At 49.4% G+C, this 27,677-nt stretch overlaps 1 protein-coding gene and 1 long non-coding RNA gene across 9 annotated transcripts in view; one reads left to right on the top strand and one right to left on the bottom strand.

Annotated features, from left to right (window-relative positions):
• The window catches only part of Slc19a1 (solute carrier family 19 member 1), a 28,270-nt gene extending 25,826 nt beyond the window's left edge, over positions 1–2,444 (bottom strand). Inside the window, exon 1 of one of the 6 annotated variants that reach the window (XM_034523752.2) lies at positions 2,341–2,444. The gene's annotated coding sequence lies outside the window, so the exon portion shown is untranslated. Of the gene's footprint in view, positions 1–1,607; positions 1,703–1,737; positions 1,889–1,916; positions 1,936–2,340 lie in introns of those variants that run through there. The other 5 variants (XM_076917030.1, XM_076917028.1, XM_034523751.2 and 2 more) reach the window with 5 other exon arrangements.
• LOC143435285 (uncharacterized) lies at positions 1,906–27,457 on the top strand. 3 transcript variants are annotated; one of them, XR_013105434.1, is made up of 5 exons: positions 1,929–6,485; positions 18,301–18,605; positions 20,613–20,740; positions 21,733–24,225; positions 25,487–27,457. It is a non-coding gene; the product is annotated as an uncharacterized LOC143435285 (long non-coding RNA). The 3 variants fall into 3 exon arrangements; XR_013105432.1 differs by having other exon boundaries at positions 1,906–6,485; positions 21,733–27,457; XR_013105433.1 differs by lacking the exon at positions 18,301–18,605 and having other exon boundaries at positions 1,926–6,485; positions 21,733–27,457.
• Positions 27,458–27,677: the final 220 nt, after the last annotated feature.

Genomic DNA, 27,677 nt, shown 5'->3' with positions numbered 1-27,677 from the left:
TGGATTCTCAGCACCTCCAGGAATGAATGTCAAGGGAGTTCCAGGCTGTTACCTAGGCAGACTGTCCTGGTCGGTTTATGACACTCTACTGGAGGTGACATCACTCCCACATAGTTAAAGTGTCCAGCTCTGACACAACACCCTCCTACACCTACAGCCGGGCTGCTCTTCCTAACAAAGCTAGGCTCAGCTTAGTTCAGCTCTACTCAGCCAAAGAAAAGATGGGGGTAGGGAGGACCCAAGCTCATGGCTTGTGGACATCACAGTGGGGGTGGACTCCATATGCCCAGAGCAGTGTTACTTCTTAACTTGCAACCTCTTTCTGGCAACTGAAAGAAATCCCTGGCACCCCCAGGTGGGTTGTGGTGTCGGGGGAGGGGCACCACACATTCCTTTCTGACCAGCTTAAGCACCTGCATGAGAGGTGGGGGGTTGGGTAAGAAGTGTGGAATACAACTGTTCACAAAATTCTTTCCTCCCCGGCACCCCAAAAACCAAAGCAAAAGCGAACAGCGCTTTCATTTTATCTTAAAACAGGAAGGTTCCTTTTAATCTTGGAATGACTGTATTAAGGAGGGGGGTGGGGTGGGCAAAGCACCATTGCCCTTCTCTCATTGTGGTAGCTGAATGTTGACTGTATCTTTGCCACAGGCTCAAATGCCCAGAATCAATCTCTTTCCTCAGCCCCAGTACCTTGTTGGAGGGCACATCTGGCTCCCTAGGCTGAAGAATGCATGAGGCACTGCAAAGTCGGAGGGTCTGTGTTTCGACGAGTCCATCCGAGCTGCTCCGGGAGTCCTTAAGTCTCCCTGGGAGCGGGCTACTTCTTTACAGTCAGGCAAGCAACTGTAAGGATTTAGTCTATCCTCACTGAGAGAAGGCCCACAATCACCTTCTGGCCTGTTGAGGTTCCGATGGCATCGTAAAGACAGGCGCACTCACAAGATGGGCACACTTAGACGGTGAGGAGTCACATGAATATGGTTTTATTCCTAGGCTATTAGCCAAGACTCCTCAGGAGTTTTAAGTGGGAATGTGGGCTGAGCTCCGGAAAGCATCCCTGTCACAGAGACGCTGGAAGTACAGAAAAGACTGGCTACTACAGGCAGCTGTACAAGCTACAGATGCCACCTGTTCCAAAGGGAAGTTGTTAAGAGTTGTCTGGGTGCCTCCAACCTCTGAGCTAAACAATGGGGCTTGGAGGCGTGCCACGTACCGGGCGTGGGCAGCGGGGTTTCCTTGCAGGCAACACGTGCTCTAAAGTCGCTGGGGCAGGCGCACGTGGTGATTCTTGACCTAAGGAAGATACTTTGAAGGCAAAAGAACTCCGTTCCGGAGGAATGACAAGGAGAGAAATGGCGCTCAGAGATCCCATCAGGAAGCCTGGGAAGTTACCCTCGCATGCGCCCAGAATGCGGGCAAGCACTCAGACCCTTGCCCCGGAGCTCTGAACACTCAAGTCCTCGCCTATGCTCAGTATTCACACAAGGACCCTGACAGCCCACAGACACTAGCCCATGCCCCACATCCACCCTACTGCACCTATGCACCCCAAAAACTTCTGCTTGTCTTCCACCCAGCAGACCCCGCATGCGCCATCCACTCACTCCACAGGCTCTCAGCACGCTGCAAACCCTGCCCGGGGCTCTGCAGTCTCGCCAGGGACCCTCTGGTACTCTGTAGTGTAGAATTCAGCCTGCTTTTGTCTTCAGGACGCCGGAAGGAATAGAACCGTACCTTGCACAACCCCGTGGCTCCCCAGGCACGCAGACAACGGATCCCCAGCTCTGCGCCCCTCAGGCCCGTACCTAGTTCAACCAGTAGCCGGCGTTCTGGGTCGCGCACACGCACACGCAGACTACAACACCCACAAACCCGCGCGGAGGCTCAAGGGCCGCGTGGAGAGGAGTGGTTACCTAAACTGACCACGCCCCGAAGGCGTGGCCATCGTGTTTTGTCGGAGGCGCAGCCGCGGAACTTCCAGGGGCGGGGCAGACACCTGGCTACACCCGCAGCCACGCCCACAAGGGATTCGTGCATGCGCCCTCCACCCTTCGCGATTAGTTACCGCCTGGGTCATGTGGTTCCCGGAGGAGAGGACGACCCGCGGCGCGTCTGCCAGCCTGTGCTCTGAGACCCTACATCTATAGACTCCAGGTTCCCTTCAGTACGCTCGCCCTGTGTTCCGGCTCCTGTGCTCCCTCCCGAAGCTGACCCTCTCTGTCTGCCTTTCCAATGAGTCCCTTTTTCCCCGCCCCCTTCTACCCCAACTCCTCTTCGTTCAACCCCTGAGCCCCACAACCCGCCTTGCCCGTCTGAGCCCCTTTACGAGCCCCCTACCCGTCCAGCGCTGGACCGGGTCTCAGCTCACAGCCGACTGTCTGATCTGATCGAGCACAGAGGTGACCGCAGGGCCTAAGACCAAGGCCCCTCCCTGGATCCGCCCCTGACCCCTGCTGGCCTGCAGAAGCCTGCGCGGGCTCCGTCAGGCTCCTCTTAAGACGAGGACCCGAGCACCCGGCGCCCACCTACTAGAGCAGCCCAAGCACCAAGGCATTGGCCAGCCACGGACTTGCCCGCTAGAGTTGCACTGCCTGAACCAGCTGTGCACGCCCCTCGTTTGGGTATCAGTGTCTTTAGGTTCCAAGGGCACTGACGGATTGGGCTATGCGTGGAGACCCCCCTTCTCCCCCCCACACATACATCCACTCACCTTATATCAACCTGAGTGTTAACAGGGACAGAAGGCTAAAGTAAGCGTTTTTATGCCCCACCCCACCCCCCTTCACTACCTCGTCCCCATCCTCCAAACTCTCCCCCCTCCCCCCCCACACCCGGTTTCCAGCAGGAATGTTCAGGGGCTGCTCTGCAGGTGGGAAGTTGCTGACAGCTTGGGGTGGGGTGGAAGGAGGTGGGGCTCCCCGAAGCCAACCTCTTTCCTCCTGATGGGTTTTGGCGGAGTACTTTCGAGGGTAGGGTGAGGCAGACCCAGAAACCAACGGCCGACCAGCAACTCTAGTTTAATCGATCCCAAGGTGGTAAGGTGCAGGGAGGTTTGGCCCAGTGGTCATCTATATAGGCATAGGGGTCCCAGGAGTGGACACCCGGTCTCCACACCAGCACTGCTTTTCCCCAGCCCATGGCGGCCACACCCCTCCGGACTTGGGCCTTCTGAGGTGCGTGCAAAGGTAGTTGCTATACAAGGGAAATGTCCAGGAATCTAGAGTGCTTCTCAGACCAGAGCTTTGGAAAGCAATGGCAGGCAGCATCATGGGGCGTTTGGGAAACCATACGTTTGGGTACCATAGACGCTGTACTCTTAGGGACGCCTGCTGTCCTACGTCCTGCCTGGAAAATCTGCAGGATCCCTTGCCATTATTGTGCCACACTTGGTCCAGTAACGTCAGTCCTTATGAGTTGAAAAGAGTGGGAACAAATGCCAACTTCTTTGGAATTTAACGGACGGGTAGCTGGAGGAATTTTAGAAGGAGCTGGAGGACTTCCGTATCTGGCTGTGTCAGTTACCTGCACCCTCGGGCCCCTTGCTACTTACAGCCTGAAGGGCAAGGCCTCAGGTCAACTGTCCTGAATATATGGTAAATAGAAGCTTACAGGAACCTATCCCTGGATGACGTAGAGGATGAGGTGTGGAGGAAGAGTGTAACCATCTCTGTGCCAGACAGGTCTGTGCCCTCTTGGGGCTCAGAGCACCCTACCCACAGGAGCAGGTAGTGATACCCAATCCACATGACCCGTATGTCACAGAGGGGAAGCTACCCCGACAAGCTCAGCATCTACTCCAGGGCACTGGGCTCCCATCAGCCCTGTCTATCATTCTGTCAGGATTCCTGAAGGAGCTGCACCTTGGGGGTGGACCAGAGGTAGAATGGCCCCTGTGTCATGGGTGCGGGGAATTGAACCCGGGTCCTCTGGAAAAGCAGCCAGTGCTCTTCACCCCTGGGCCATCTCTCCAGCCTCCCCCACCCCATCCCACCGGCCTTGTGTCATTTGGAGAAGACTTAGGGAAGAACAAGGAAGTTTCTAGGATGTCTGCTGTCTAAGATACCAGATGCTGGCTCTGTGTAACCGGCACCGTCGTTTTCGGGAACGGAGCAAGTGCTTTGAGGAATGGTCTCTTGGATATAAAGTGACCTACTGTTTGTTTTAAGTGCTACTGCAAGCATGGCAGTTGCCTTCAGTCTGGCCCATGGGAGTGAAAGCTGGTACCTAGGAAGGAGCCACCAGCTAAACTCCAAACAGCCTATAAGTTCTAGTCACAGTTGCCGCTGCAAGGCCTGAAGTTTGCAGATTCACAGACATCTGGAGGAGCATGTGTGAGCTCTGCAGCTCAATCCCATATGGTACCAAACCCTAGAAGACGGTCCTAACTTGCTTCCTAATGACAGCATTACTATACCTAGAGGACAAGTGTCTTTTGCCCATCCAGTATCATCTAGAGAAGGGGTTCTCAACCTTCCCAGTGCTGCTATTCTTGAATAAATTTCCTCACGTTGTGGTGAAACCCCCCCATTATAAATTTATTTTTGTTGCTACTTCATAACTGTAATTGTTAGTTATGAATCATGATGGCAAGTACCATCTGTGTTTTCTGATGGTCTTAGGTGACCCCTGTGAAAAGGTCATTCGATACCCCACAGGTTGAGAACCCAGTGACCTAAGGCTCGTCTGCTAACACCCTACATCTCCAGAACATTTCCCAGAGAGAAGCAAGGCTGCCTGGTGGGGACTGGGCTCTGAGGTTAGGAACAAGCAGTCCACCCCAACTCAGGGGTACCCCTGGGGAGCCCACATCTCCTACCAGCGAGATAGATCGGCACTTGTGCTCGGCAGAGGAGCTGAAAGAATAAGATGGACACTTGGCACCATCCTAGCCTCGGGCTGGCTGGGCTCACGAGGGAAAGAAACCAAGCCGCCATTTCCTTCCTCCGTCGAAGCTCACTTGAGAGAGAACACTCGGGGCTGCCATGGTCAGATCCAGGAAGAGAAAGAACAACATGGGGCTTCCCTGCCAGGCCCATTCCAGCCAGGGAGGCCAGCCACTGTGCTCGCTGCTAATGGTCCCAAAGTCCATATTGTTCCGGATCGAGGACCAGGCCCCTGTGGCCTGCCTAGCCTTTGCCCAGCTCCAGAAAAGCCAGGCCTCACATCTCCTCAGCATAAGGGCCAGGTCAGAATCTACTGGGCTGACAGCTTTCCAAGAGTCCACCTCTTTATACCAGCAGCACAAAGTATCCCAACACACGGTGGAAATCTAAGTGTATACTAGACTCGGAGAAGGCATCCCTCTCAGACTGAACCAGAGCCTTCCCTCAACAAGGTGTGCTGGTGAGTTTTATGTCAATTTGACACATGCTAGAGTTACTGGGGAAGAGGGAGCCTCAATTGAGAAAATGGCTCCATGAGATCCAGCTGTAGGGCAGTTTCTTAATTAGTGATTGATGGGAGAAGGCCCAGACCATTGTGGGTAGTGCCATCCCTGGGCTGGAGATCCTGGGTTCTATAAGAAAGCAGGCTGAGCAAGCCACGAGGGGCAAGCCGATAAGCAATGGTCCTTCATGGCCTCTACATCAGCTCCTGCCTCCAGGTTCCTGCTCTGTTTGGGTTCCCGTCCTGACTTCCTGTGATGATGAACAGGGATACAGAAGTGTGAGCCAATAAAATCTTTCATGGTGTCTCTTCACAGCAATAGTAATCCTCACTAGGACAAATTGGGACCAGGATAGTGGGGTATTGCTGAGACTGACCTGACCGTGTTGTTTTGAGGAGGATTGTGGAAGGACTTCGGAGCTCTGGGCTAGAAAAGCCATTGAGTGTTGAGAGCTCAGTGAGCCTTCTGTGGGAGCTTGGAAAAGAAGAATGTTGAGATCCGTGCAGACATTGGAGGCCTGGCTTGTAAAGTTTTAGGGAGAAGCAAAGACTCTACAGGGCCATTTGTGTGAGGGATCTGTGGTGCCTGGTCAGCTGGGGCTGAAGAGTCAGCTGTGATTGACAAGCAACCAGAACCACTAAAGTAAGACCGTTGCTCTGCTGAAACAATGGATGCTGGTTAGCTAGGCCTGAAGAATCAGCTGTGATTAAGACGAGACCAGCATCACTGAGGTGAAGTCTTCTGGGGAATGTTTCCTCAGGGTCAGCACACAGAAGCTGTGTTCCAGAGGTGGCTGAGGTTGTACCTCCTGCTGGCAGCCGAACTGGGTAGTGTGAGAAACACACTAGGTGGTGGTGTTGATTTCGAAGGTGAGAGCAGCTGAGGCTTGGCACTGCGTGGCAGGGTTGAGAGAGCTCAGGAGAGGCTCCTGGTGAAAGTGGAGCCCAGTTACTGAAGTATTGAAGGGATGCCAGCACTGTGAGCTGACCACCAAGCAGCAGCAGAGGAGTGCAGCCAACCAGAACCTAGGATGACAAGCTATGTGTGCTGCAGAGGGCAGAGCCAGAGAAGTGCCCTTCGGAGCTGCCTAAAGATGGTGAGTGAATCCCAGACATTGGACATTGAGTAATCTATAGAGTTTAGTTTTACTTTGAGTTGATTGCTATGGTGTCCTGGTTCTTCCCTCTTGAAGTGGGAAGGTATTTAATTTATTGTTGATTTTACAGAAGCCCACATTTGAGAGACTTTTAAATTTTTTTTAAGATTTATTTATTTTATGTATGTGAGTACACTGTAGCTGCCTTCAGACACACCAGAAGAGGGCATCGGATCCCATGACAGATGGTTGTGAGCCACCATGTGGTTGCTGGGGATGGAACTCAGGACCTCAGAAAGAGCAGTCTGTGCTCTTAACCACTGAACCATCTCTCCAGCCCCGAGAGACTTTTAATTGGAAAAGACTTTAGATTTTAAGCGAGACAGACTATTCTGAAAAGATTGTTTTTTAAGTCAAAGACTGTGGGATTTTTAAAATTTATATTAGTGTGTGATCTTGGGGAAGAACAAGAAAGGGAAGGGTATATATAGCTTGACAGTGAGTGTTTGTGTATCAAGTTGACAAATGGTCAGTTGTGCTAGTTGGTTCTATGTTAACTTGACACAAGCTAGAATTATCTGAAAGGAGGGACCCTCCATTGAAAGGCCTCCATAAGATCCAGCTGTATGGCAGTCTCTTAATTCATGTTTGATGGGGGAGGACACCATTGCCATCCCTGGGCTGGTGGTCCTATAAGAAAGCAGGCTGAACATGCTACGAGGAGCAAGCCTGTAAGCAGCACCTCTCCATGGCTTTTGCATCAGCTCCTGCCTCTAGGTTCCTGCTCTGTTTGTGTTCCTGTCCTGACCTCCTTTGAAAATGAACAGTGATGTGGAACTGAAAGCCAATCAGCCATTTTTGTGGTGTTTTATCACAGTCATAGTAACCCTAAGAAACAAAGCTTAGACCACACACTAAGTACATGACCTGACCTAGGAGATGCATTTGTTTCTGACCCAGCCTGGAAGACACTATGCCTCTGGGTAGGAGATATACTCAGAGGCCACTTACTTGGTGGCCTCCCATAAGGATCCTGTAGTCTCCATGGCAGCAGAAGCGGCCCCTTGCAGCTTCTGGCCTGACCCCTCAGATTCAGAAGGACACATTTTGAAGCAGGGAGGACCATCTGTCCCCCTGCCCCAAGAGCAGGGTTTCCAGGACTAGAGGACTTAGTACCAAAGGGCAGCCAGATGGCCTTCAGCCAATGTAGAAAAGGAACATTAAGAGTTGAGTCCTGCTGCCATGCGTTCATGCATTATGAGGGGCAACGGTCAGTTTGCAACATATCCATCAGTGGGGGAGGAGCTAAGGTGACCGTTCAGCCTTGGCTGAGTGAACTCTGGGCCTAAAATGGGAAGTCAAGTGAGGGTGTTTGGAAAGTAGGGTGGGGGTGGGGAGAACAGAGGAGGGAGGGCTTTAGAAGGCATCCATAGCAGAGGGGCTAGAACACACCATACCATCCCAGTGGCTAAGGTGAATCCTGGATGTTAAAGGCAGTGAGGTGTGACTACCACTTTTCTATAGCTCCTGCATCAGTGACGTGGGGCTGCTGAAACAAGGGTAAGACATGGACACACAGGTCCATAGGCCTAGTGTGGTCCTTTTGTCAACCCTGACATCAGCATGGGTGGGGACAGGAGACTAGATAGCTGGTTTCCTCTGCCCAGGAGCCCTACTGTCACTTCTGGGACTTGAGAAGCTCAGGACCATTGTTTGGGAGGCCCTGGTGAAACAGAGGCTCTCAAGCTTAGCTTAGGAGGCTGTCTTGGGCAGGGCACCTCAAATCTGTCACTGTGGATGGTGTCTCTTCTGCCCAGGATTCTGGATGGTTCTGAGTGGGTACCTCAGGAGACCTGCTGCTCACTTCTAACCCACAGATCCCCTTAGATAGCTTCTGCTCTAGCACAGGTCTGGATGCTGTCAGTGGGAGGGAAAAATGTCTGCTACACCCTTTCAACAAGGAAATAGGGAAGAGCAGGAAGCCTGGTGAGGGCCTGCTATCACACACACACTGACACACTCAGACACACACAGACACACTGACACACACAGACACACACTGACACATACTCAGACACACACTGACACACTCAGACACACTCAGACACACAGAGACACACATTGACACATACTCAGACACACACTGACACACTCAAACACACAGAGAAACACACAGAGACATACATTGATGTACCCAGACATATACACACTGACACACTCAGACACACACAGACATGCACTGACATACTCAGACATACACACAGAGACATACACTGACACACTCAGATACAGACACACACACACACACATACACAGACATACACTGACACACACAGGTACACACACATATACACAGACATACACTGGCACACTCAGACACACACACACACACACACACACACAGACACACACACACCCCTACCCCTTTGAGGTCCTGAAAGGTGTTGAGTGGGACCCTTCTTGCCCCTGAGGCTTCAGCCAGGGTCCTTGGGGCCCCTTCAGGTTTCAGCAGCCAGGCTGGCCCAGACAATACCTCCCTCTTCCTCCATTCTTTTCCTAGACATCAACCTTGCATCTCATTTCTGGCCCACAGCTGTACAGGCAGAACGTGAGAGAGAACTAGAGACACAGGTCTTTCCAGAGCTCAGTCCTATCCCTGTGGTCCAGTGGTCAGGCACACTTTTGAACTTGTCATGTTTGTGTTTCTCTGTTAACAACCATCCCTTGCTCTCTTCCCTCCTTCTGTGGATGCCTGGACTCGGACACTTCCTAAAATGCTCAGTGAAGCTGGATTCTCCTGGTGCCAGCCTTGTATACCTCAGAGCCACCTGGGCTAGGAAGAGTTAATTTGGAACAAACAAGCCCTTTGCAGTGTGTCTATGCTGGGCTGTTTATAACATGGCTCCCCAACTCCTTTTTTTACAATGTGGGGTTCAAGCATGTCTTCATAATACAGAATATGAAGGAGCCCCCATCCCTCCCATCGTCCCGTTTGAGAACAAGATGGTTTATTACGAGCCAATATGAGGCACGATGGCTCAGGAATGCGGATTCTGGTTGCTCGGAATCACATGTTCCAACATAGAAGCAATTGCACAAACTTTTATGCCCACGGAACAAAAGTACGTCACAAATCAAGGCGTTCCCCAAGTCCATTGGTGGAAGAAAAAATAGGTAGGCGGGTTACAGACAAGCAAGGGACTCTCCTCTATGGGCTTTGAATGCTATCTGAGGACATTCTTAGCTTCGGGGTTGGCAGAAGCTACCATCCTAAAGGTTTTATTTAATCCAAAAGGTTTTGGGTCAGATACAGCAGTAGGCAGCGACTGCTACTCAGGAACTAAACATAGCCCAAGAAAAATTGACTCTGGATCTGCAACATTCCAGTGTGTCACAACATTGGGGTTATAATCAGTGGATCACTCTTGTGAAACCTTTGACACCAGCATGTGCGGTTTGTTTGCTTGGCCGAAAACTTCAGTTCACAGTGAAAAAAAAAAAATCCTAATGAATCTATTGGCAATCCCAGGACTCAAAAAGTAGAGGCAAAAAGGACCAAATGCTCATGATAAAAAATAAAAAATAAAAAAAAAGCTAAATGCCATGCATGGTGGTTCATACCTTTAATCCTCAGGAGGCAGAGGCAGACAGCTTTCTGTGAGTCTGAGGCCACTCTGGTCTATGTAATGAGTACCAGGACAGGCAGGAATGTATAAAGAGATCCTATCTCAAGCAAACAAAAATGTTCATAGTCAACCTTAGCTACACAGTGAATTCAAGGTCAGCCTAGGGTTACATGGAACTTCATCTCAAAAAGAAAATGGGTTGGAGGCATAGAAAGATTGTAAGACACAAAGAGTGTCTGCGAAGGACTGACTCTGTAAAAGTGTCTCGCTGAGGAAAGACAATCCTTTTTTTCTAAAGATTTATTTATTGTATATATAGGAATACACTGTCACTGTCTTCAGACACACCAGAAGAGGGCATCAGATCCCATTACAGATGCTTGTGAGCCACCATGCAGTTGTTGGGAAGTGGACCTTCAAGAGAGCAGTCAATACTCTTAACCACAGAGCCATCTCTCCAGCCCTGAAAGACAGTCTTGAGAACTCAAAAAGTTCAAGAACGACTGAGGTCCCCGTGGGAATGGAGGGGACACCAGGAATGAGGGAGCTCTGTGACAGGAGCTTGCCCATCTTGCATGCGTCCCTGGATGCCATTCCCAGCCCTGTGGGGGGAAAAACTTACCTATCTGTACTCATGGATACAACTTCAAATGGGCCTCATACCTAAATTAGAATATAACACCATTTACATCTGCTTCGGTAAACTTCAATTCCCTAGTACTTGCCTGCTGCTGGAAGCTTTTGGCTGCAGACTGGAAAGCTTGGGTGTGGCCCATCTCCATCCTTATAAGGAGTCCTAGGGCAGTCCATCTTGCCTTCTTATCACTGAATAATAGTCCTGTGGCAATTAGCTGATCAAAAGGAGAGGTTTATCTTGGGTGATCGTGACTTGGCCTCATTGCTTTGGGCCTGTAGCAAGGCGGAGGGTCATGACAGGAGCAGGTAGAACCACACAGATGTGCATGATACAGGAAGCAAAAGGAACCAGGAAAATGCTAGATCCAACAGTCCCCTTCAAGCTCAAGGTGTGTACTCGGTAACTTGACTTCCCACTAGGTTTCACTCTTTTATAAGTACAATCAACAACTAGGTATAGTGGTACGTACCAGCATTAGGGAGGCAGAGGCAGGTGGATATCTGTGAGTTCTAGGTCAGCCTGGTCTACACAGTGAGTTACAGGATAGCCAGGGCTACACAGAGAAACACTGTCTCAAGAAAAAAAAAAAAGGTACTAAGTACTATCACCTTTTTTTTTTTTTTTTTTGGTTTTTTTCGAAACAGGTTTTCTCTGTGTAGCCCTGGCTGTCCTAGAACTCACTCTGTAGACCAGGCTGGCCTCGAACTCAGAAATCTGCCTGCCTCTGCCTCCCAAGTGCTGGGATATCACCTTTTCTTAATACTACACTGAGAACAAAGCCTTCAATGCATGGCCTTCAGGGGATATTCAGCATCCAAACTATTGTACTAAGTTCTGGGATTAAAAAGGAGACCTCATCTTCTCAAATAGGATGCCAAGGGAAAGAGTCCTTCCTTTAGGCTGGCATTAAAAATCCAGGAAGCAAAGTCTCCAAAAGGCAGAATTATCAGCCCTGGGCATCAAAATATACCATTGAATGAACAGCAAAGCAAGCCACACCTTGGAGAAACTGTCCATCCAGGGCATGTATTCAGAATACCTAAACAACCCTCATAGCTCAAGACTAAGAAGATAGGATGCCCAATTTTTAAAATACGAAAGATCTGGGTCAGCAAATGGGATACAGACACTTGTTACCTCGCTTGACAAACTGAGCTAAAGTCCTGGGACCCACATAGAGGCGCTGACTCCTGCGAATTGTCTGCCAGCCCACATGTGTGTGTGGTGACAAGCATGCAGTTGAGTCCTGAGCGTGTGAAAGTGTGTCTAATATCACTGTTGTTCCTCACCAATCAGTGGGGGACCACGGCATGCCCTCAAGAGAGGCTAATACGCTAAATGCTGGTAACAACACGCAGCAATCACGGGGTGGCAAGCGGTCCGTCTGTTTTGGAAAGTCAAGTGTGTCCAACTCTCTGTCCCCCTTCTCGGGAGGAGCAAAGCACGTCCCTACAAGGCTCGTGCACTTTTATTCGAAACTGTTCACAAGTAGCAGCCACCCAGACATGCAGCAGACCTAAAGGACAATCCCATGACCTCTGTGGTGACTGGAGCTCTGGGTGACTCTTGAGAGTCATAGTGTTGTGGATAGGATACCCAGGGCAAGAGTCCCTCCTGTGTGCCCTGTCCAGTGGCAAGGCTCTGTTCTGGCAGGAAGCCTGTGGCTAGCAGTGGCTGCTGGGAAGGGCTGGACTCTTGGGTGAAATGAGAATTCTCTTGACAGGCAGAATGTGCCCGGCAGGCCCAGCAACCTTAATCACATGACCGTGTGTTTCTTATCTGTGAATTGCACCTCAATAAAGATGGTTTTTCCCTTCTGCCGTGCATGGCTGAAAGGCCTGGGGTGGGGACAGATTGCAAGCTCCTCCCTGCCCTACTGGGAGTCAGGCCAATGCAGCTTCAAGGGAGACAGCAGCAGGAAGCTGGGCCCTGGGAGGCCACTGGTGGGAGGGAACATGGCCAGCTGGGTAGTAAGTAGTACATTGGCCCTTCGGGACGGGCGGTACACAGTGTCCTCGAGCCAAGAGGTAGAGTTCGTGTCTGGCATGTTTCAGTCACACGTATTCGTCCATGAAGGAATGCTTAACAATTAACTTTCCCTGGCGTGCTCTTGGGTGAGATTCGTTGGTGCGTGTGATACGAACTCATGCCCATTCATTAGTCTATGGACAGGATGCTGTTTTGGGTTGATTTCCTCTGGTCCGTGACTCAGTTGGAAGACTGGCTGATTGGAGTATTTTCAGGGCCGTGATTTTTTTTCCCTCCCTCGGGCACATGCTTGGACAAATGTGTGTGCAGGTGTTCCAGATGTTGACACTGGTTATCATTCTATATCTCTCTCCAGATGTTGACACTGGTTATCTTTTCTTTCTATCTCTCTCTCCACCTTTTATTTTAAATCATAGTTTTAAAATTAATTAATTAATTAATTAATTAATTAATTTTGCATCTGGATTTGTGCACACATGCCATGGAGCACATGTAGTGGCCAGAGAACAACCCGTGGAGGTAGGTGCTTTTCTTCTACCACGTGGATTACAGGAATTGAACTTAAGTCCTCAACCTTGAGCGGCAGTCACCTTCACCCTCCTGCGCCACCTTGCTTGCCCTTCTGGGGTTTTTTGTTGTTGGTTTTTTTTTTTTTTTTTTTGTGACAGGGTCTCTCCCTGAACCTGGAACATGCTGTTTTAGAAAACACTGTCTAGCCAGGTGACCCCTGGAATCTATCTGCCTCTGTTCTGCTAATACTGGGCTCTTATTCACATACTGCCACACCAGGCTTTTCTGTGGGTACAGGAGGGTCACGCTTAGGTCCTCGTGCTTATATGGCAAGCACTGAACCCACTAAGCTATCTTCCTAGACCCTCGTGCCCGGTGATATTGTACTTTGTTGTTTAGTTAACGTTCAGTTTTACAGAGTTGAGATCTGTGGCCTAAAGTATTTATCCTCCTCCTCATCATCACCATCACCATCACCACCATCATCACCATCACCATCATCATCACCATCACCACCACCACCACCACCATCACCACCATCACCACCACCACCACCACCATCACCATCACCACCATCAACACCACCATCACCACCATCACCACCATCACCACCATCACCACCATCACCATCATCATCATCTTCGGAACTGGAGAGATGGTTCAGAGATTAAGAGACCTTGCTGCTCTTGCAGAATCTGGATTCTTTTCCCAGTATCCCCACATGGTGGCTCACAATAGTCTGTAATTCCAGGCTTGACGCCCTCTTCTGGCCTCTGTGGACACTGCACACACACAGACATAATGTACATGCAGGCAAACACACATGTGCCCAGAAATTTAAAAATAAACCTTCATTTTTAAAGTTCGTTTTTTTTTTTTTTTTTTTTAATTTTTAGAAAACTGTTTCAAGCTTTGATTTGTGGCTGGGTTTGGAGCTGTCTTTAAATTTTTTCACAAACTCTCAAAGGCATTTTTTTCTGTGCAGCGTGTTTTATGTTAGCAATAAAAATATCTGGCAATGTGGTTTAAGACTGTGCATTTTCTGGAATGTCTCTGGTGAGGACCACCCTGAGGCAGAGCACACCCACCTCCTCCTCCTCCCTTACACACACGTTCCCACACTTTAGCACTATTGTGGGACTCCCACAAGTTGTCCCCTGGGACATGCTCATTTTTATTTTCTCAGCACCTATGCCTCCCTTTCGTGGTACCTGCTTTGATTCAGATCCCCTTCCCCTCTGCAAGGGCCTCCTGGACTTTTTGCTTGAGTTCCTCTCAGTGAAGGTGGACTGCCATTTCTGCACAGGACTGTCCTACCCTTGACTCACCATCCTAGCCAGGACCTACCAGGCCCCTCTGTGAAACTGGCTTTGCTGGTATGTTGGTGTGACACCACAGAGAGGACTCAGGTGGACCAGGGACTGTGCCTACCCACAGCCACCCCTGACTACTGGCCCATGACTTGAGAACACTGCAGTGAAAAGAGGTAGAACAGGATCGTTTGGGTCCTCAGTGATGGTAGGACCCAATACCCAGCTGGAGGCAAGATGGCTTCTGGGCTTTGAAGATTCCAAACTAGCTGGCCTTGGTGGTCTCTCAGCTGTATACCCACTTTCTATAACCAGCTGGGACCAGGGACAGAAGATAACCTGGTAGGGTTGTCCCAAGGATCGAGTCAGACCTTTGCATCAAGTTCTGTAAATCTTAACGCTGGCTGCTTCTAATGACTGACAGGTTCTAAGAGCATCTTTGCTGGAAGCGCTGACCCTTGCCTCAGCCACAAAATAACTAACATCTGGAAGAAGGCTGGTAGCTCTTGGTTTTGTATCCATCTTCATCGCTTTGGATTGGGATTGGACTCTGGCCCACTACACACAGATGTGCTAATCACCCCCAAAAAATGTCCAGCCCAACACCCAAGAGACCACAGAAACCAGGAACAGCCAGCTTTCATACCATTCTCAGAACCATTCTAGAGCCTCAGAACACACCAGGGTGTGGCCTCCAGACATTGTCCCAGCCCTGTAGGCTGTAGCCACCTTAGGTTCCAGGAACTTCAGAGCCATAGTTATGTCACCTATGATGACATCATCCCTCAAGCTGAATACTCACCTCACAGGCATCTGCTGAAGCCTCAGTCTGGAAGAGTTCCCAGAGCCTCCTTGCTGAACCAGGACTGAGCCAGATATCAAGGCTGCTGGGGTCACAAGCACCTCTGGTCCCTTCCCCACCCATATAGGCTAGAGGGAGGCTGAGACGGGTGATCTCCACCTTCCCAACGTGGTGGCAATCCTCTCCTGCCTTCTTGCTTTCCTCTGGTTTACACTGTTCGTAGGTAGCTAGACCTGATGTGATGAAACCCTCCAGCATCTGGAACTGACTGGTCCAGGAGTCTGGTTATGTGACCTCACCATAAAACACAGTAGCATTGCCTGTGGGGGAAGCAAGGTGCCCTTCACCTGAATGCTGGGAGTTTTTCTGCATCATCTTGCGTGACTGCTGTGAATCTGTAATGATCATAAAATAAGAAATCAGTTAAGGGGCTGGAGAGATGGCTCAGTGGTTAAGAGCACTGGCTGCTCTTCCAGATGGTCCTGAGTTCAATTACCAGCAACCACATGGTGGCTCACAACCATCTGTAATGGGATCTGATGCCCTCTTCTGGTGTGTCTGAAGACAGTGACAATGTGCTTACATATATTTTTTAAAAAAAGAAAAGAAAAAAAAAGAAATTAGTTAAAATAATCAGAATGTGGGCCAGTTAACCTGGAAAGAGCCAGATACTCAAAGAGAAAAGTAGAAGTCTACAATGGCCTGCACTGGTTACATATGGCGATGGTTGGGGGGAATGTTGTGATCAGGCAGGAGTTGGTGACATCCTCTAGTCTCTCATGCCACCGGTGTCCAGTTGAGTGCCAGACATCTTGACCCACTTTACAGCAGCCAATGTTGCTGCCGTGCATGGCCCAGATGGTGAGACCTCAGCGGCTGACAACCAATCAAGTTCTTCTTGTGCCCTGGGGAGCTGAGGATGAGATGAGGGAGCTTGTCTGCTGCTCCAGGCTGTACTGGGTCCTGCACACTCTTCCTTCCCCTCCTATTGTGTTCCAGTTCCGTGTGTATTTCATTCTTCCCACCCAAGGGTCTGCTGTCACCAGATGGGCTCTCTGGATTCCTGGGATGCATGCTGTCTTTGGAAGGCAGAGAGGGGTCTTGGATTGGGCATCACTGAACAGAGCTATTTATTGTACAAAGAACCTTTCGATCTCAGTTTTTATGTCTCTCCAGGGTGGCAGGAAGCACAACTGTTCACTTTGATAGGGTGTTATTGTTGAACGAATAAACCCATCAGAAATGGATGGTTGCTGGTGCAGGGAGGTGTATGGTTATGCCACTAGGGGGCAGTGTGGTCACACAGTGGCTTTAGGGCTCATGAAGGGTCTTACTGGGTCAGGTTAGGCCAAATGGAGCAGAGGGATAACACCTCCCACAGTTCAGGTCAGGATGGTCCCAAGAGACCTACCTATGGGTTCCAATCCCAGAATGCAACTGTCCTAAGACTCCACAGTGGCATACAGGAGGTACTTGGCTCGTGACAGGGAGGTAGAGCCAAAGTCTTGGCCTGAGAGTGTCCTTGACTTGGAAGGGTCTGTGGGGGCCCTCAGGCAGAAGGAACCATTTGTTCATCCTTGTTGTTGCTAGCAGGAAGACATTTAAGGAGACAAAGGGCATTGAGTCTCTTTTACATTGGCCTGGGACACAGTTCCTTACCTCTTAGCAAACTCAAGGGTATATAGATTCCTCAAATTCCAAATGTGTGTGTGCAGAACACTCTAACATAGCACCCCCACCCCAAAACCTGCCTTGCTCTATCCAAAGATGGATATGAGGGTCAGAGGAAGCCTTTGTTGGCTCTTAGCTTGAGCTCAGTGCAGCCTCTGTCCTTTGACACAGCCCTGCTGGTTCTGGTGGCTAGCAGGCTGTGGGGGCCTTCCCTGGAGGGTGCTTCTTCCCCTCCAGTTAGTATGTCCTACACTATGAGCTCTGTCAGGTCCTGCCTGGTGTAACTTCCCAGGGGTCAGTTCTAAGGCAGTGGTTCTCAACCTGTGGGCCATGACCCCTCTGGCCAACCTCTATCCCCCCAAATGTTTACATTATGATTCATAACGGTAGCAAAATTACAGTTATGAAGCAGCAACAAAAGTAATTTTATGGTTGTGTGTGTGTGTGTGAGGGTCACCACAATGTGAGAAGCTGTACTAAAGGGTCACAGTATTAAGAAGGTTGAGAATTGGGGGGGCGGAGAAACGGCTCTGCGGTTAAGAGCACTGACTGCTCTTCCAGAGGTCCTGAGTTCAATTCCCAGCAACCACATGGTGGCTCATGACCATCTGCAATGGGATCTGATGCCCTCTTCTGGTGTGTCTGAAGACAGCGGCAGTGTGTTCACATGCATGAAATAAATAAATACATCTTAAAAAGAAGGAGGAGGAAGAAGAAGAGGAGGAAGAGGAAGAGGAGGAGGATGAGGAGGAGGAGGAAGAGGAGGAAGAAAAAGAGGAGGAGGAGGAGGAGGAGGTTGAGAATCATTGCCCTAAGAAGAACAGTTGTTACACATCACCAGGGTGGAAGAGTGTAAAGTGAATGCATCTAAGGCTGCATCCCTCTGCCAACTCAGAAGAATTCCCAGGTGTTGAGTCCCAGTGGGCTAAGAGCAGGGTGGTCCCAGTGGGTGGTCCTTGGCTTCACAGCTGGTCCCCAGCCCACCCTAACCTAGGCCAGGCTGTCATTATGAGTTTATTCTTTTATTTTTAATAATTTATTTTTTTTAATGTGAGTACGCTGTAGCCATCTTCAGACACACCAGAAGAGGGCATCGGATCCCATTACAGATGGTTGTGAGCCACCATGTGGTTGCCGGGAATTGAACTCAGGACCTCTGGAAGAGCAGTCGGTGCTCTTAACTGCTGAGCCATCTCTCCAGCCCATGAGCTTATTCTTAATGAATGGTAAAACACATATAACATGAATTTACCGTTTGAATCACTTTCAGGTGACCCGGCCAAGCAGCAGAATCCTTCACAAGGCTGTACAGTCAGTCATAGCCGCCATTTCTAGACTGCCCCGTTGCCTCACACGGAAGCTCTGCCCCTGTTGAACACTGACATCTCTCCACCTTCTGGCCCTTGCAGCCACCTCTCTGCTTTCTGTGTCGGTGGTTTGACGATAGCAGGAACCTCGTGAACAAGATTGACAACGGCACCTTTCTTGCGACTGGCTTGTTTCACTTAGCACAATGTCTTCAAGGTCCTTGCATGCTGTAGCGTACACCAGAATGCCTTTCCTTTGAACGGATGAGTAAGATTCCATTGTGTGCATGGGCTTCATTCCCTTTGCCTACCAACCACGATGGATGCTTGGGTGGCGCCTGCCTCTGGCTATCGTTAATAGCATTAGTATTATTTTTCTCCTATTGCTATTGCCGAATTGTTAAGAATTGTCCTCGCGTGTGTATGTTTTCCTGAGTTCTGTCTTGATTTAGACAACTCTAACACTGTACGTTGATCCTATTTTTCTAGTGAAAACTAAAAATCGGCAAAAATTTCTCTGCCTCCTTCCTCCTCTCCCTGGAGGTTACCTGTTATCAGACAATGTTTACAGATATGGTTTCCTATTTCCAAAATACTGTCTCCTGATAGTTCGCTAGTATTTCTAAACAATGCTTCCCCATGCTGTGCCTCGGGAACTTGATTTTCTCTAGTTGTTTTTCCTGAAATTCAAGGTCAATATAGATTCTTGTCAAAGTCTGGTGCTGTGTCCTGGGCTCAGCCTCTTTCTACAGGGCAGAGGAGCCGAGGTTAGACGCACACTCTAGGTAGGTCCACTGATTAGCTGAGCCTGTGAGAGCCAGGAGCTGGACTACAAAAGGCAGGACAGCTACAGGAACCACACTTCCTAGGATTCCTGAGATATGTGGTCCCTTGCTCCCTGTTTTGGCTGGGCTGTGATCTAAGGTAGAGGATGTGTGACCTCCTGTTGGTTAGGGTAGGCTGTTCTTTCTGCTTTGCCAGTGTGTGCTAAGTGCCTCTAGGTGTCCCCTCTACTGGCGGTCCCCCATGGCAGCTGGTGGGGGTCACATCTCTAGTAGACAGAGCTGGAAATCCATTGTCACAGAAATGAGGTGACATTAGGCCACCCAGTAAAGGGACATCATTTAACACAGGCCAGTGCCCTCCATTGGCATCATAGGAAGATGTCCTGCCTACCTGTCTACCTGCCTACCCAATGTCCCTAGGCTTCTACCACTCTGTAGCCTGGGAAGCTTGGTTAATCTGGGTTCCCAATATGGACACTGAAGGCAAGGAGACCTTCCTCAGTCCAGGGCACTGACTCCAGACCTAGAGGTTTTTCTCACCATTCTCTGTCTTCTGAGACCCCAGGACCAAGACAGCTGGAGAAGGGCAAGGGAACAGGAGGGGATGGCAATGGGTAGGCTGAGCAAGGCTGGTCCTTGCACTCTGCCTCAGCATCCTGGCTCCCCGATGTTTGGGTGGATGGGGGAGTAGAGGAGATGAGGGAATGACAAAGATATCAGGAATCTCTCTGAATTTCATCTCTTTAATGGGAGGCACTCAGGATTGACCTTTCAGAGTGTCATAGGTCATGGTAAAAGACCCAAAGCATAAAGGCACTGGTGGCAGGAGTTTACAGAGCTGGGAAGGAGGATCAGGGACTTGGGAGCCAGGAGGAGCAGCCCTTCAGACTCCAAGGATTATTATATCATATAGGCAGAAGCCTTTAGGGTCCAGTCCACGTGATCAAAGCATCACATGGGCATCCTCAGGTGGGACTGGGAGCTGACAGGCATATTGCAGGCAGCCAGCAAGGGGCATAGGCCTTGTGAGGGAATCAGGCCCTGACTACCACCCCCCAACATCTGCCATGTCCCTGTTATTTTCAACTCGTAAAGGGGAACCTTTGGTCTGAAATTCTTGGGTGTAAAGCCTGAGTTTTTACTAATTAAGAGTTTACAATTAGTTAAAACTAATTAAAATGGATTAAATTTCTAGTAATTAAAACTAATTGAATTCTTCTCGATATGCTGTGTAGACTAAACCAAGTAGTGCCAGCCTCCTGCTGCTGGAAGTACAGGGCTTTGGGAGATGTAGCAGTGGGAACCACAGGGACAGTGATGGTGGTTTGGGTGAGGGTGGCTATGGGGCGAGGGGGCTCCTCTCTGGGTTATCCTGCTGTCCCACAGGCACACCCAGGTGGGAATACAAGCCTTGAGCTCACCTTGTGACTGGGTTCGGAATCGTGACTAGCTACCTCCAATGGATGACTTCTTCTGATTTTTTTCCCCAGGGGAGAAGGAAGGACTTGCTTCCATTGTCACAGTGTTGGTGACTCCTGAGAACCCTGGAGAGGCGAGAGGATCTCCAGAGGGGATGGGTAGACAAGCCCATTAGGGCTCATTCAGCAAAGGCTGGCAGGTGAGGAGCCATGTTCTGGGGACTGTCATGCTGGGGTGGGGGTGGGATGCACTGGGCTTGAGGTGAGGGTGGAGACCGGTTTCTTAGCCTGGATGCCTACGGGGCTGCAGATCGTGGTACCCGCAGAGTGAAGCGGAACATTGCTGGGCAAGAGACAGAACTAATGGAACAGCACATGTAAATGCAACAGCTGGCCGAGACACGACACACACATATAGAAAGACAATGGTTAAAGGACTGAGAGATGAAACATGGAAACATATAGATCAGGTACAAGGAAGCTACCCAAATAAACAGTGACTACATCCAGGCCTGGGCAGCATCCCCTGCAGTCAAAATTCATATCCCACGGGTGGCTGGAGACAGCTCACATGCTTGCTGCAGAAGGCGGTGAGCAGGTTTTGGATTAGTCAGGGTGGAGAATGACCCTCTAGTGCACCTCTAAGAGTAGGTAAATAGCAATGGGAGTGTGCTGTGTGTGTCCTTGTGTCCACAGGTCAGTGAACAACAACAGGGGACACACACACACACACACACACACTCATACACACATACACACACACACATAAACACACATGCAGATACACACATGCATGCACATGCACACGAGTGCACACATACACACACGCATACACACACATGCACACATAAACACACATGCAGACACACACATGCACGCACATGCACACGAGCGCACACATACACACACGCATACACACACACATGCACATGCACACATAAACACACATGCAGACACACACATGCACGCACATGCACACAAGCACACACATACACACACGCACACACACACACACACCCCACTGGAAACAAGGGCAGCAACTTCCCAAGTTTAAAAGCTGTGTTATTTCGAGGCAACCTTACTATTTAGCCCAGGTTGGCCCTGGACTCATGCTGCTCCTCCTGCCTCTGTCTTCTAAGTGCCAGGAATAATAGGTGTGAGTCCTCAGGGTTGGATTTTTTTTTTTTTCTAGGTAAATTCTAAAGTCTTTGTTCTATTAAATGGAGAGTTTATTTGCATAACTCCAACGCTATACACAGTGAGAAGTCTTCTGCTCATACCCTGTACCTAGTCTGGAGCTACTTCCCAGGCTGTAGCTCCCACTCAAAGGAACATGATGCCCAGTGTGGGAGCTCCCAGCTAGTGGCTTCCAGGAGCCCAAGTAGAGGCTACCAGGCAGAGTCTGGCCAGTAAATATTCTCCTCCTCCCAAACCTGACACGGAGAGCCAGCCAGCCCGCACTGCTGTGCATTTCTGCTTAATGTCTTGGAGATCATCGTTCCACGCGCTAGCACACAAAGCACTTCCGCGCCTTTGCTGAACAGCAGTGAGGAACGAATCACCTGAATATTCATGGTTTCACTCACACACCAGGATATTTATAAGGTAAATCGCTAGACACAGAGTTCACTCCCACCACGGCCCAGGGCAAGGCAGAAATACACTTAACCCCATTATTCTACAGCTCCTGCTTTCCAACCTTGGGGTAGGCACCCACCCAACGGTCCACGGCCATAGCCCACCACCATGGAAATGAGCTGAGTGCTGGGATAACCAGAAAGAAGGGAGTCAAGGATTCAGGCTTGCTTGGATGTAGATGGGGCCACAAAGGCATTGGATCCACTGCTCCAAGGCCTGGCTTCCCGGACTGCTGAGTGACCACAGCCCTGCTATATGGCAGCTGCATGGACAAAGATCCCTGCTCCTTCTCCCATTCTGAGATCTCCTGTGCTCTGGGATGTCTCTGATTCTCAGCCACTCTTGGAATCAAGAGAAGAAAGAGGACATGATAGGAAATGGTTGACCTCGATCCCCTCCCAACCTCGCTCTTGCCATGCTCGCCCGTTGGTGGGCGTGACAGAAGATGACACTCACCAGACTTGTGCAATGATGTAAGCTCAAGGCCTGACTGACTCATAGCTGTGGGCAAATGGCCTCAGACAACTAAGACTAAAATAACGAGGAGCAGGTCGTGACCTTTGCCCTTTTACTGTGGCATAATGCTCGAAGAAGGGAGACTCCAGTTACAGCAGGCCTGTGCGTTTGTTCTTGTGTGTGAAAATGACATCACAGTCCCCTTTCTTGGGCTTGCATCTCCAAGGCCAGTTCTCAGAAGAACTGGGTCACAACATCAGAGCTGAGGCCTGGCAGCGGAAAATGTACCCCCAAACACATATCCTGAATCCAGCAAGACTTCCTCAGTACTACAAGGAGTGTTCAGAGCATCAAGCCTGTGCCTAGATCACATACAACACTCACTAGACAGAGTGTACATGCGTCGGAGGGAAATCCTTGCAACTTCTAGGGGTTAACCTTTGGGAGTGTTTTAGAAGATTCTTTATCCCAGCTGAAGAGGAACCTGAACCCTGAATGCTGCCTACCTCCAATAACTGAAGTCTGGAGGGACACTTGGAACCGTGGTGCTGGGGACCCAAATATCAGGCATATAGGATTGGCCTTCCTGGTAGTAAGGAATAGAAACAGACCAGGACAAACCAGGACAGGGAGGCCCGAGCTCTTTGGGGGGCTGGTATCCTATAGCTGGGGACATAGAGCCCAAAAGCCTGAGAGGTAAAGATGGCTGAGGTTGTAGGTTAGAGGTCAGAGTTAAAAAGAGACCTGCCAAGCTCTGAATACTGCCCCACCCCCAACCCCCAGAATCTAGGCCAATGCCTTCCAGAGAAGAACCCAAGGTCAAAGAAACCAGAGAGGAAGAGAAGACTTAAGTGGAAACTTAAGGGTTCTTTGGAAAGTCAGTTAGATGGTGTTTTGCTGGGGCAAACACATGAAGGAACATTTTGTTGAAGTGGACACGGGTGTGAAAGGTTCAGGCAGACTTGTGAAGGAATGTTTAGCTGAAGCAGACACAGGAGACAGGATGTTCTGCTAAAGCAAGCACATGAAAGGACATGTGATGAAGGACTCTTTGCTAATGACACACATGTATTGGTCTGCCTTACATTGGGTAGCTGAGCTGCATCTGTCTGGACTCCATAGAGAGAAAGGCACCAAAAAAACTTCCGGTGGTGTGCTGCAGTTTCTAGCCAGTCAGGCTGATTGGATGCACGTGCTGAGGCAAGACATGTGGAAGACAGGCGATGTTGGGAGAATATAAATAGAACTCCATGGAGTGACGGAGACAGAGCTCGGCTTGCTGGTTCAGCTAGCTGTGCAACGCTTGTGGGTCTAGCGTCTTCACTGATCTTCGCCTCCCTGAGAGAGGCACAGCTGAGAACTTCTGTTGTTCCTGTTGGTCCCTCCTGCTGACTCCAGCTGAGGCCGAGGCCTGGCTGTCTCTGCTAGGTCCTGTCACCACTGTTGCTATCCTGACTCTACCGAACCAGACTGCTGGTGTATCCGTGAAGTGTCTGCGAGTGGATGGAGCTGCCTCTGCTGACCTGTGAACATAACAGCCGATTTCCAGACAACACAGACAGGAGTTGCTCCAAAGAACCTTTCTAAACAGGTCCACTTCCCCTGTATCCTTTCTTTCCCACTACCTCTGGTGGGTAGTGGGTTACAAGGAAGGTTAAAGCGTTTAAGAACTATCATTAGAAATAGGATTTGTAAAAATTAAAGTTACAGGGGCCAGTCCTCCAAGCCCCAATGTATCATTTTTAGAGCCGAGTACTCTGTGGGTTTTCCCCAGTTAGGAGAAAAACTTGCTCCTGGCTCACTGTTGCTATGACCTTGAAAAAAAAATCCTTGCATAGATAACATGAGATCCTGGCCCCTCCTCAGCATCAGTCAGCATCTTTAGGAAGGAGGAACCCAGGGCAGAACTGTTGTCTTGTCTCCTTCACCCGTGTTCCCCATTCACAGAACGTGGTGAGGTAGGAGGGACAGGGGTCAACCTCGCAGGGATGTCTAACTCAGGCAGGGTCAGGAGAAGAAGGGTCCTGGGTTCTTGATGGTAAAGTCATCCCCAGGGGTGTATCCAGCAACTCCCACGATGCTGTACATAGTTTGAACAACTGGGTAAACAGCTGATGGCATCTCACAGGGGTAGTGAGAGATCACATGGGCAATAAGAAGGCAGAGGGTCCCTGTGGTCCCTTCCGCAGACTGAAGCTGGGGACATCAGAATTCATTAATACGTTTTAGGCCTGTGATGAACTATTCACACATGCATGTACACACAGACACATGTGTGCATACTTCTGTTTAGTCCACTGAGGGGTCCAGGAACATTAGTGTAGTGAGCTATTTAGAGCTTACACGTAGCTAATTTTTTTTTTTTTTTTGAGACAGAGTCTCTTGTAGCCCATACTTTCAGTAAAATTCCTATGTATACAAGGATGGCCTTGAATTTTTACACGGGTTATGTAGTCTGGCAATATTTGTGTTGCTCGTATTACCCTGGTGTTGGCCTCTGTTGTTTCTCCTTCACACCTTCTTGTCCTCTCTCTTGCTTTTGCCTCTCTTCCTGCCTTTACCTCTTGGTGCTGGAATTACGTGTGTACCCTACCGTACCCTACCAACTCCAAGTTTATGAGGTGCTGGGGATGGACCCAGGAACATGCTAAGTATGGTCTCTATCAAATGGGCTATGTCTTTAGCACCCCCATCTTGTTTTTTTTTTCTTTTTTCTTCTTTTTCTTTTTCTTTTTGGTGTTCTCTATTTATTATTATTATTATTATTATTATTATTATTATTATTATTAATTTAATTTAATTTTTTATCTATTTACTCTCCCGGCCACCTCTCCCACAATCCATCTCTGCAGGTCCTGAGTTCAATTCCCAGCCTCCACACAGTGGCTCACAACCATCTGTAATGGAATCCAATGCCCTCTTCTGGTGTGTCTGAAGACAGCTACAGTGTATTCATATACCTAAGACGAATAAATATACATTTAAAAAAAAAAAAAACATGTAAGCGAGAAAGCAGGCAGGGTTCACCAGACTGTGTTCTCTAGGGGTGAGTGCCAAGCCCCACTCTGAGGATGCTTGTGCTGAGACACGTTCTTCCAAAGAAGCCTCTAAGAAGAGGATGAGGCCGAGGCACCTGGAAACACCTTCAGCAGGGCCAGGTTTACAGCCCAGTGCTGAGTTGGACTGACTATGTGCTTCCTTAAATGTAATGAAAATTATGCTCACGTGTGGTCTTTTTACCCAACAACCAAGACTCTAGACGACTCAGAAAAAAAGAAAAAACAGTGGACTCTAACAAGCATCAGTGCAGAACATTCTGAAACAGCATGGTCAAGCATGAGAAGCCATCACCTCCAGGGAGGGCCTAAGGACACGTGGATTGCCTGCCATGTGTCCCCTGAGTGGGATCTTGGAGCAGAAAAAAAAGTAGTAGAGGGAAACGGAGGAAACCCAACAGCCTTTGGAAGCAGTACCTCAGTCCTCGTCAGCCAGGAGGACAAAGTGTGCCCTATGGGGGAGGTGCTGACGGTGGCGCTGGTACAGGACCGGGGGAGCGCTGAGACAGCTTCATAATTTCCTTGCACATCTAAAGCTGTTAGGGAGATAAGGTTTATTTTCAAAGACGAAAATCATATTAGGAAAACATGAGAAAGGATTTTGCTGGTGGCAAAGAAGCCTATGAAAAGTTGTCGTTAATCATTAGGGAAAAAAAATACAAATTCAAATGTGCTGACAGGTAGCCTAACGTACCCACTGTAGTGGTCCAAACAAACAAACAAACAAACAAACTCTGGCAGGGCTGGGGATGTACCGTGCTGGTACAGCCTGCCCAGCATGCAGAAAGCCTGGGTTCAAGCCCAGCTTTGCTAAAAAATTAAAAATATGGGGGCTGGAGAGATGGCTCATCGGTTAAGAGCACTGACTGCTCTTCCAGAGGTCCTGAGTTCAATTCCCAGCAACCACATGGTAGCTCACAACCATCTGTGTCTGAGGAGAGCGACAATGTGTTCACATACATAAAATAAATAAATAAATCTTTTTTAAAAATTAAAAATATGTGGTCAAGGACAAAAACATAAATGGAAAATGCTGTCTGGATCAAGGAAAAGGAGTATTTGCCCTGTAGTGGGAAAATAACAGGTTCATTTACTGTAAACATTAAAGATTAGGGTGAGGAAGGAGCCAGAGAGATGGCTCAGTGGTTAAGAGCACTGGCTACTGTAGATAATGACCGGGGTTCAAATCCCAGCACCCACATGGCTGGTTACAACCATCTGTAACTCCATTTCCAGGGTATCTGGTGGCCTTTTATGGCCTCTTTGGGCTCTTCACACATGTGGTGTACAGACATACATGGAAGCAAAACACCTATATACAGGAAATAAAAATGAGCCTCTTCTGTGGGCCGGCCATCACTTTCCCGTTTTCTCGACAGAATTGAGAGTAAGTTTTAATCAGCTTTATGATGGTGAAGTCTAGACTCCCAACTATCCCCTAAGTAAATGAACGAGCAGGCTGGGCTCACCCAGACAATGAAACACTATACAGCTGTGAACGGTGGCGATGTACTGGCCCACACGATACAGGCAGTGTTAATCGCACGGAGTAACGGAGCCAAACGGCCCCAGTGTCCTTTGACCTCCACAATCTATGGGAAGTACAGGTTCATCTACAATGACCAGAGCAGGGTGGCAGCTGCCAGGAGGGAACAGAAAAAATATTCCAAGGATACAACGAAATTCTGAGTGGAATATGTTCCTGATCTCTTTGTCTCTCTATGTCTCTGTCTCTGTGTGTGTGTGTGTGTGTCGGGGGGGGGGTGGAGAGAGAGAGAGTGAGAGAGAGAGAGAGAGAGAGTGAGAGAGAGAGGCACACATAAGCATATTCATGTGTGGAAGGCTTAAATGCATGTGGAGGCCACAGGTCAGTTTGGGGGGGGGGGGGGGGCGGTGTTCCTCTGGAGCCTTGCTTTTCTGAGACAGAGTCTCCACTGGCCTGCAACTTGATAATTAGGCCAGTCTAGCTGGCCAGCCAGCTCCAGGA

Source organism: Arvicanthis niloticus, chromosome 20, assembly GCF_011762505.2.
Source record: "Arvicanthis niloticus isolate mArvNil1 chromosome 20, mArvNil1.pat.X, whole genome shotgun sequence".
Lineage (NCBI taxonomy): Eukaryota > Metazoa > Chordata > Mammalia > Rodentia > Muridae > Arvicanthis > Arvicanthis niloticus.
This window is presented reverse-complemented; position numbering and strand designations above follow the sequence as displayed.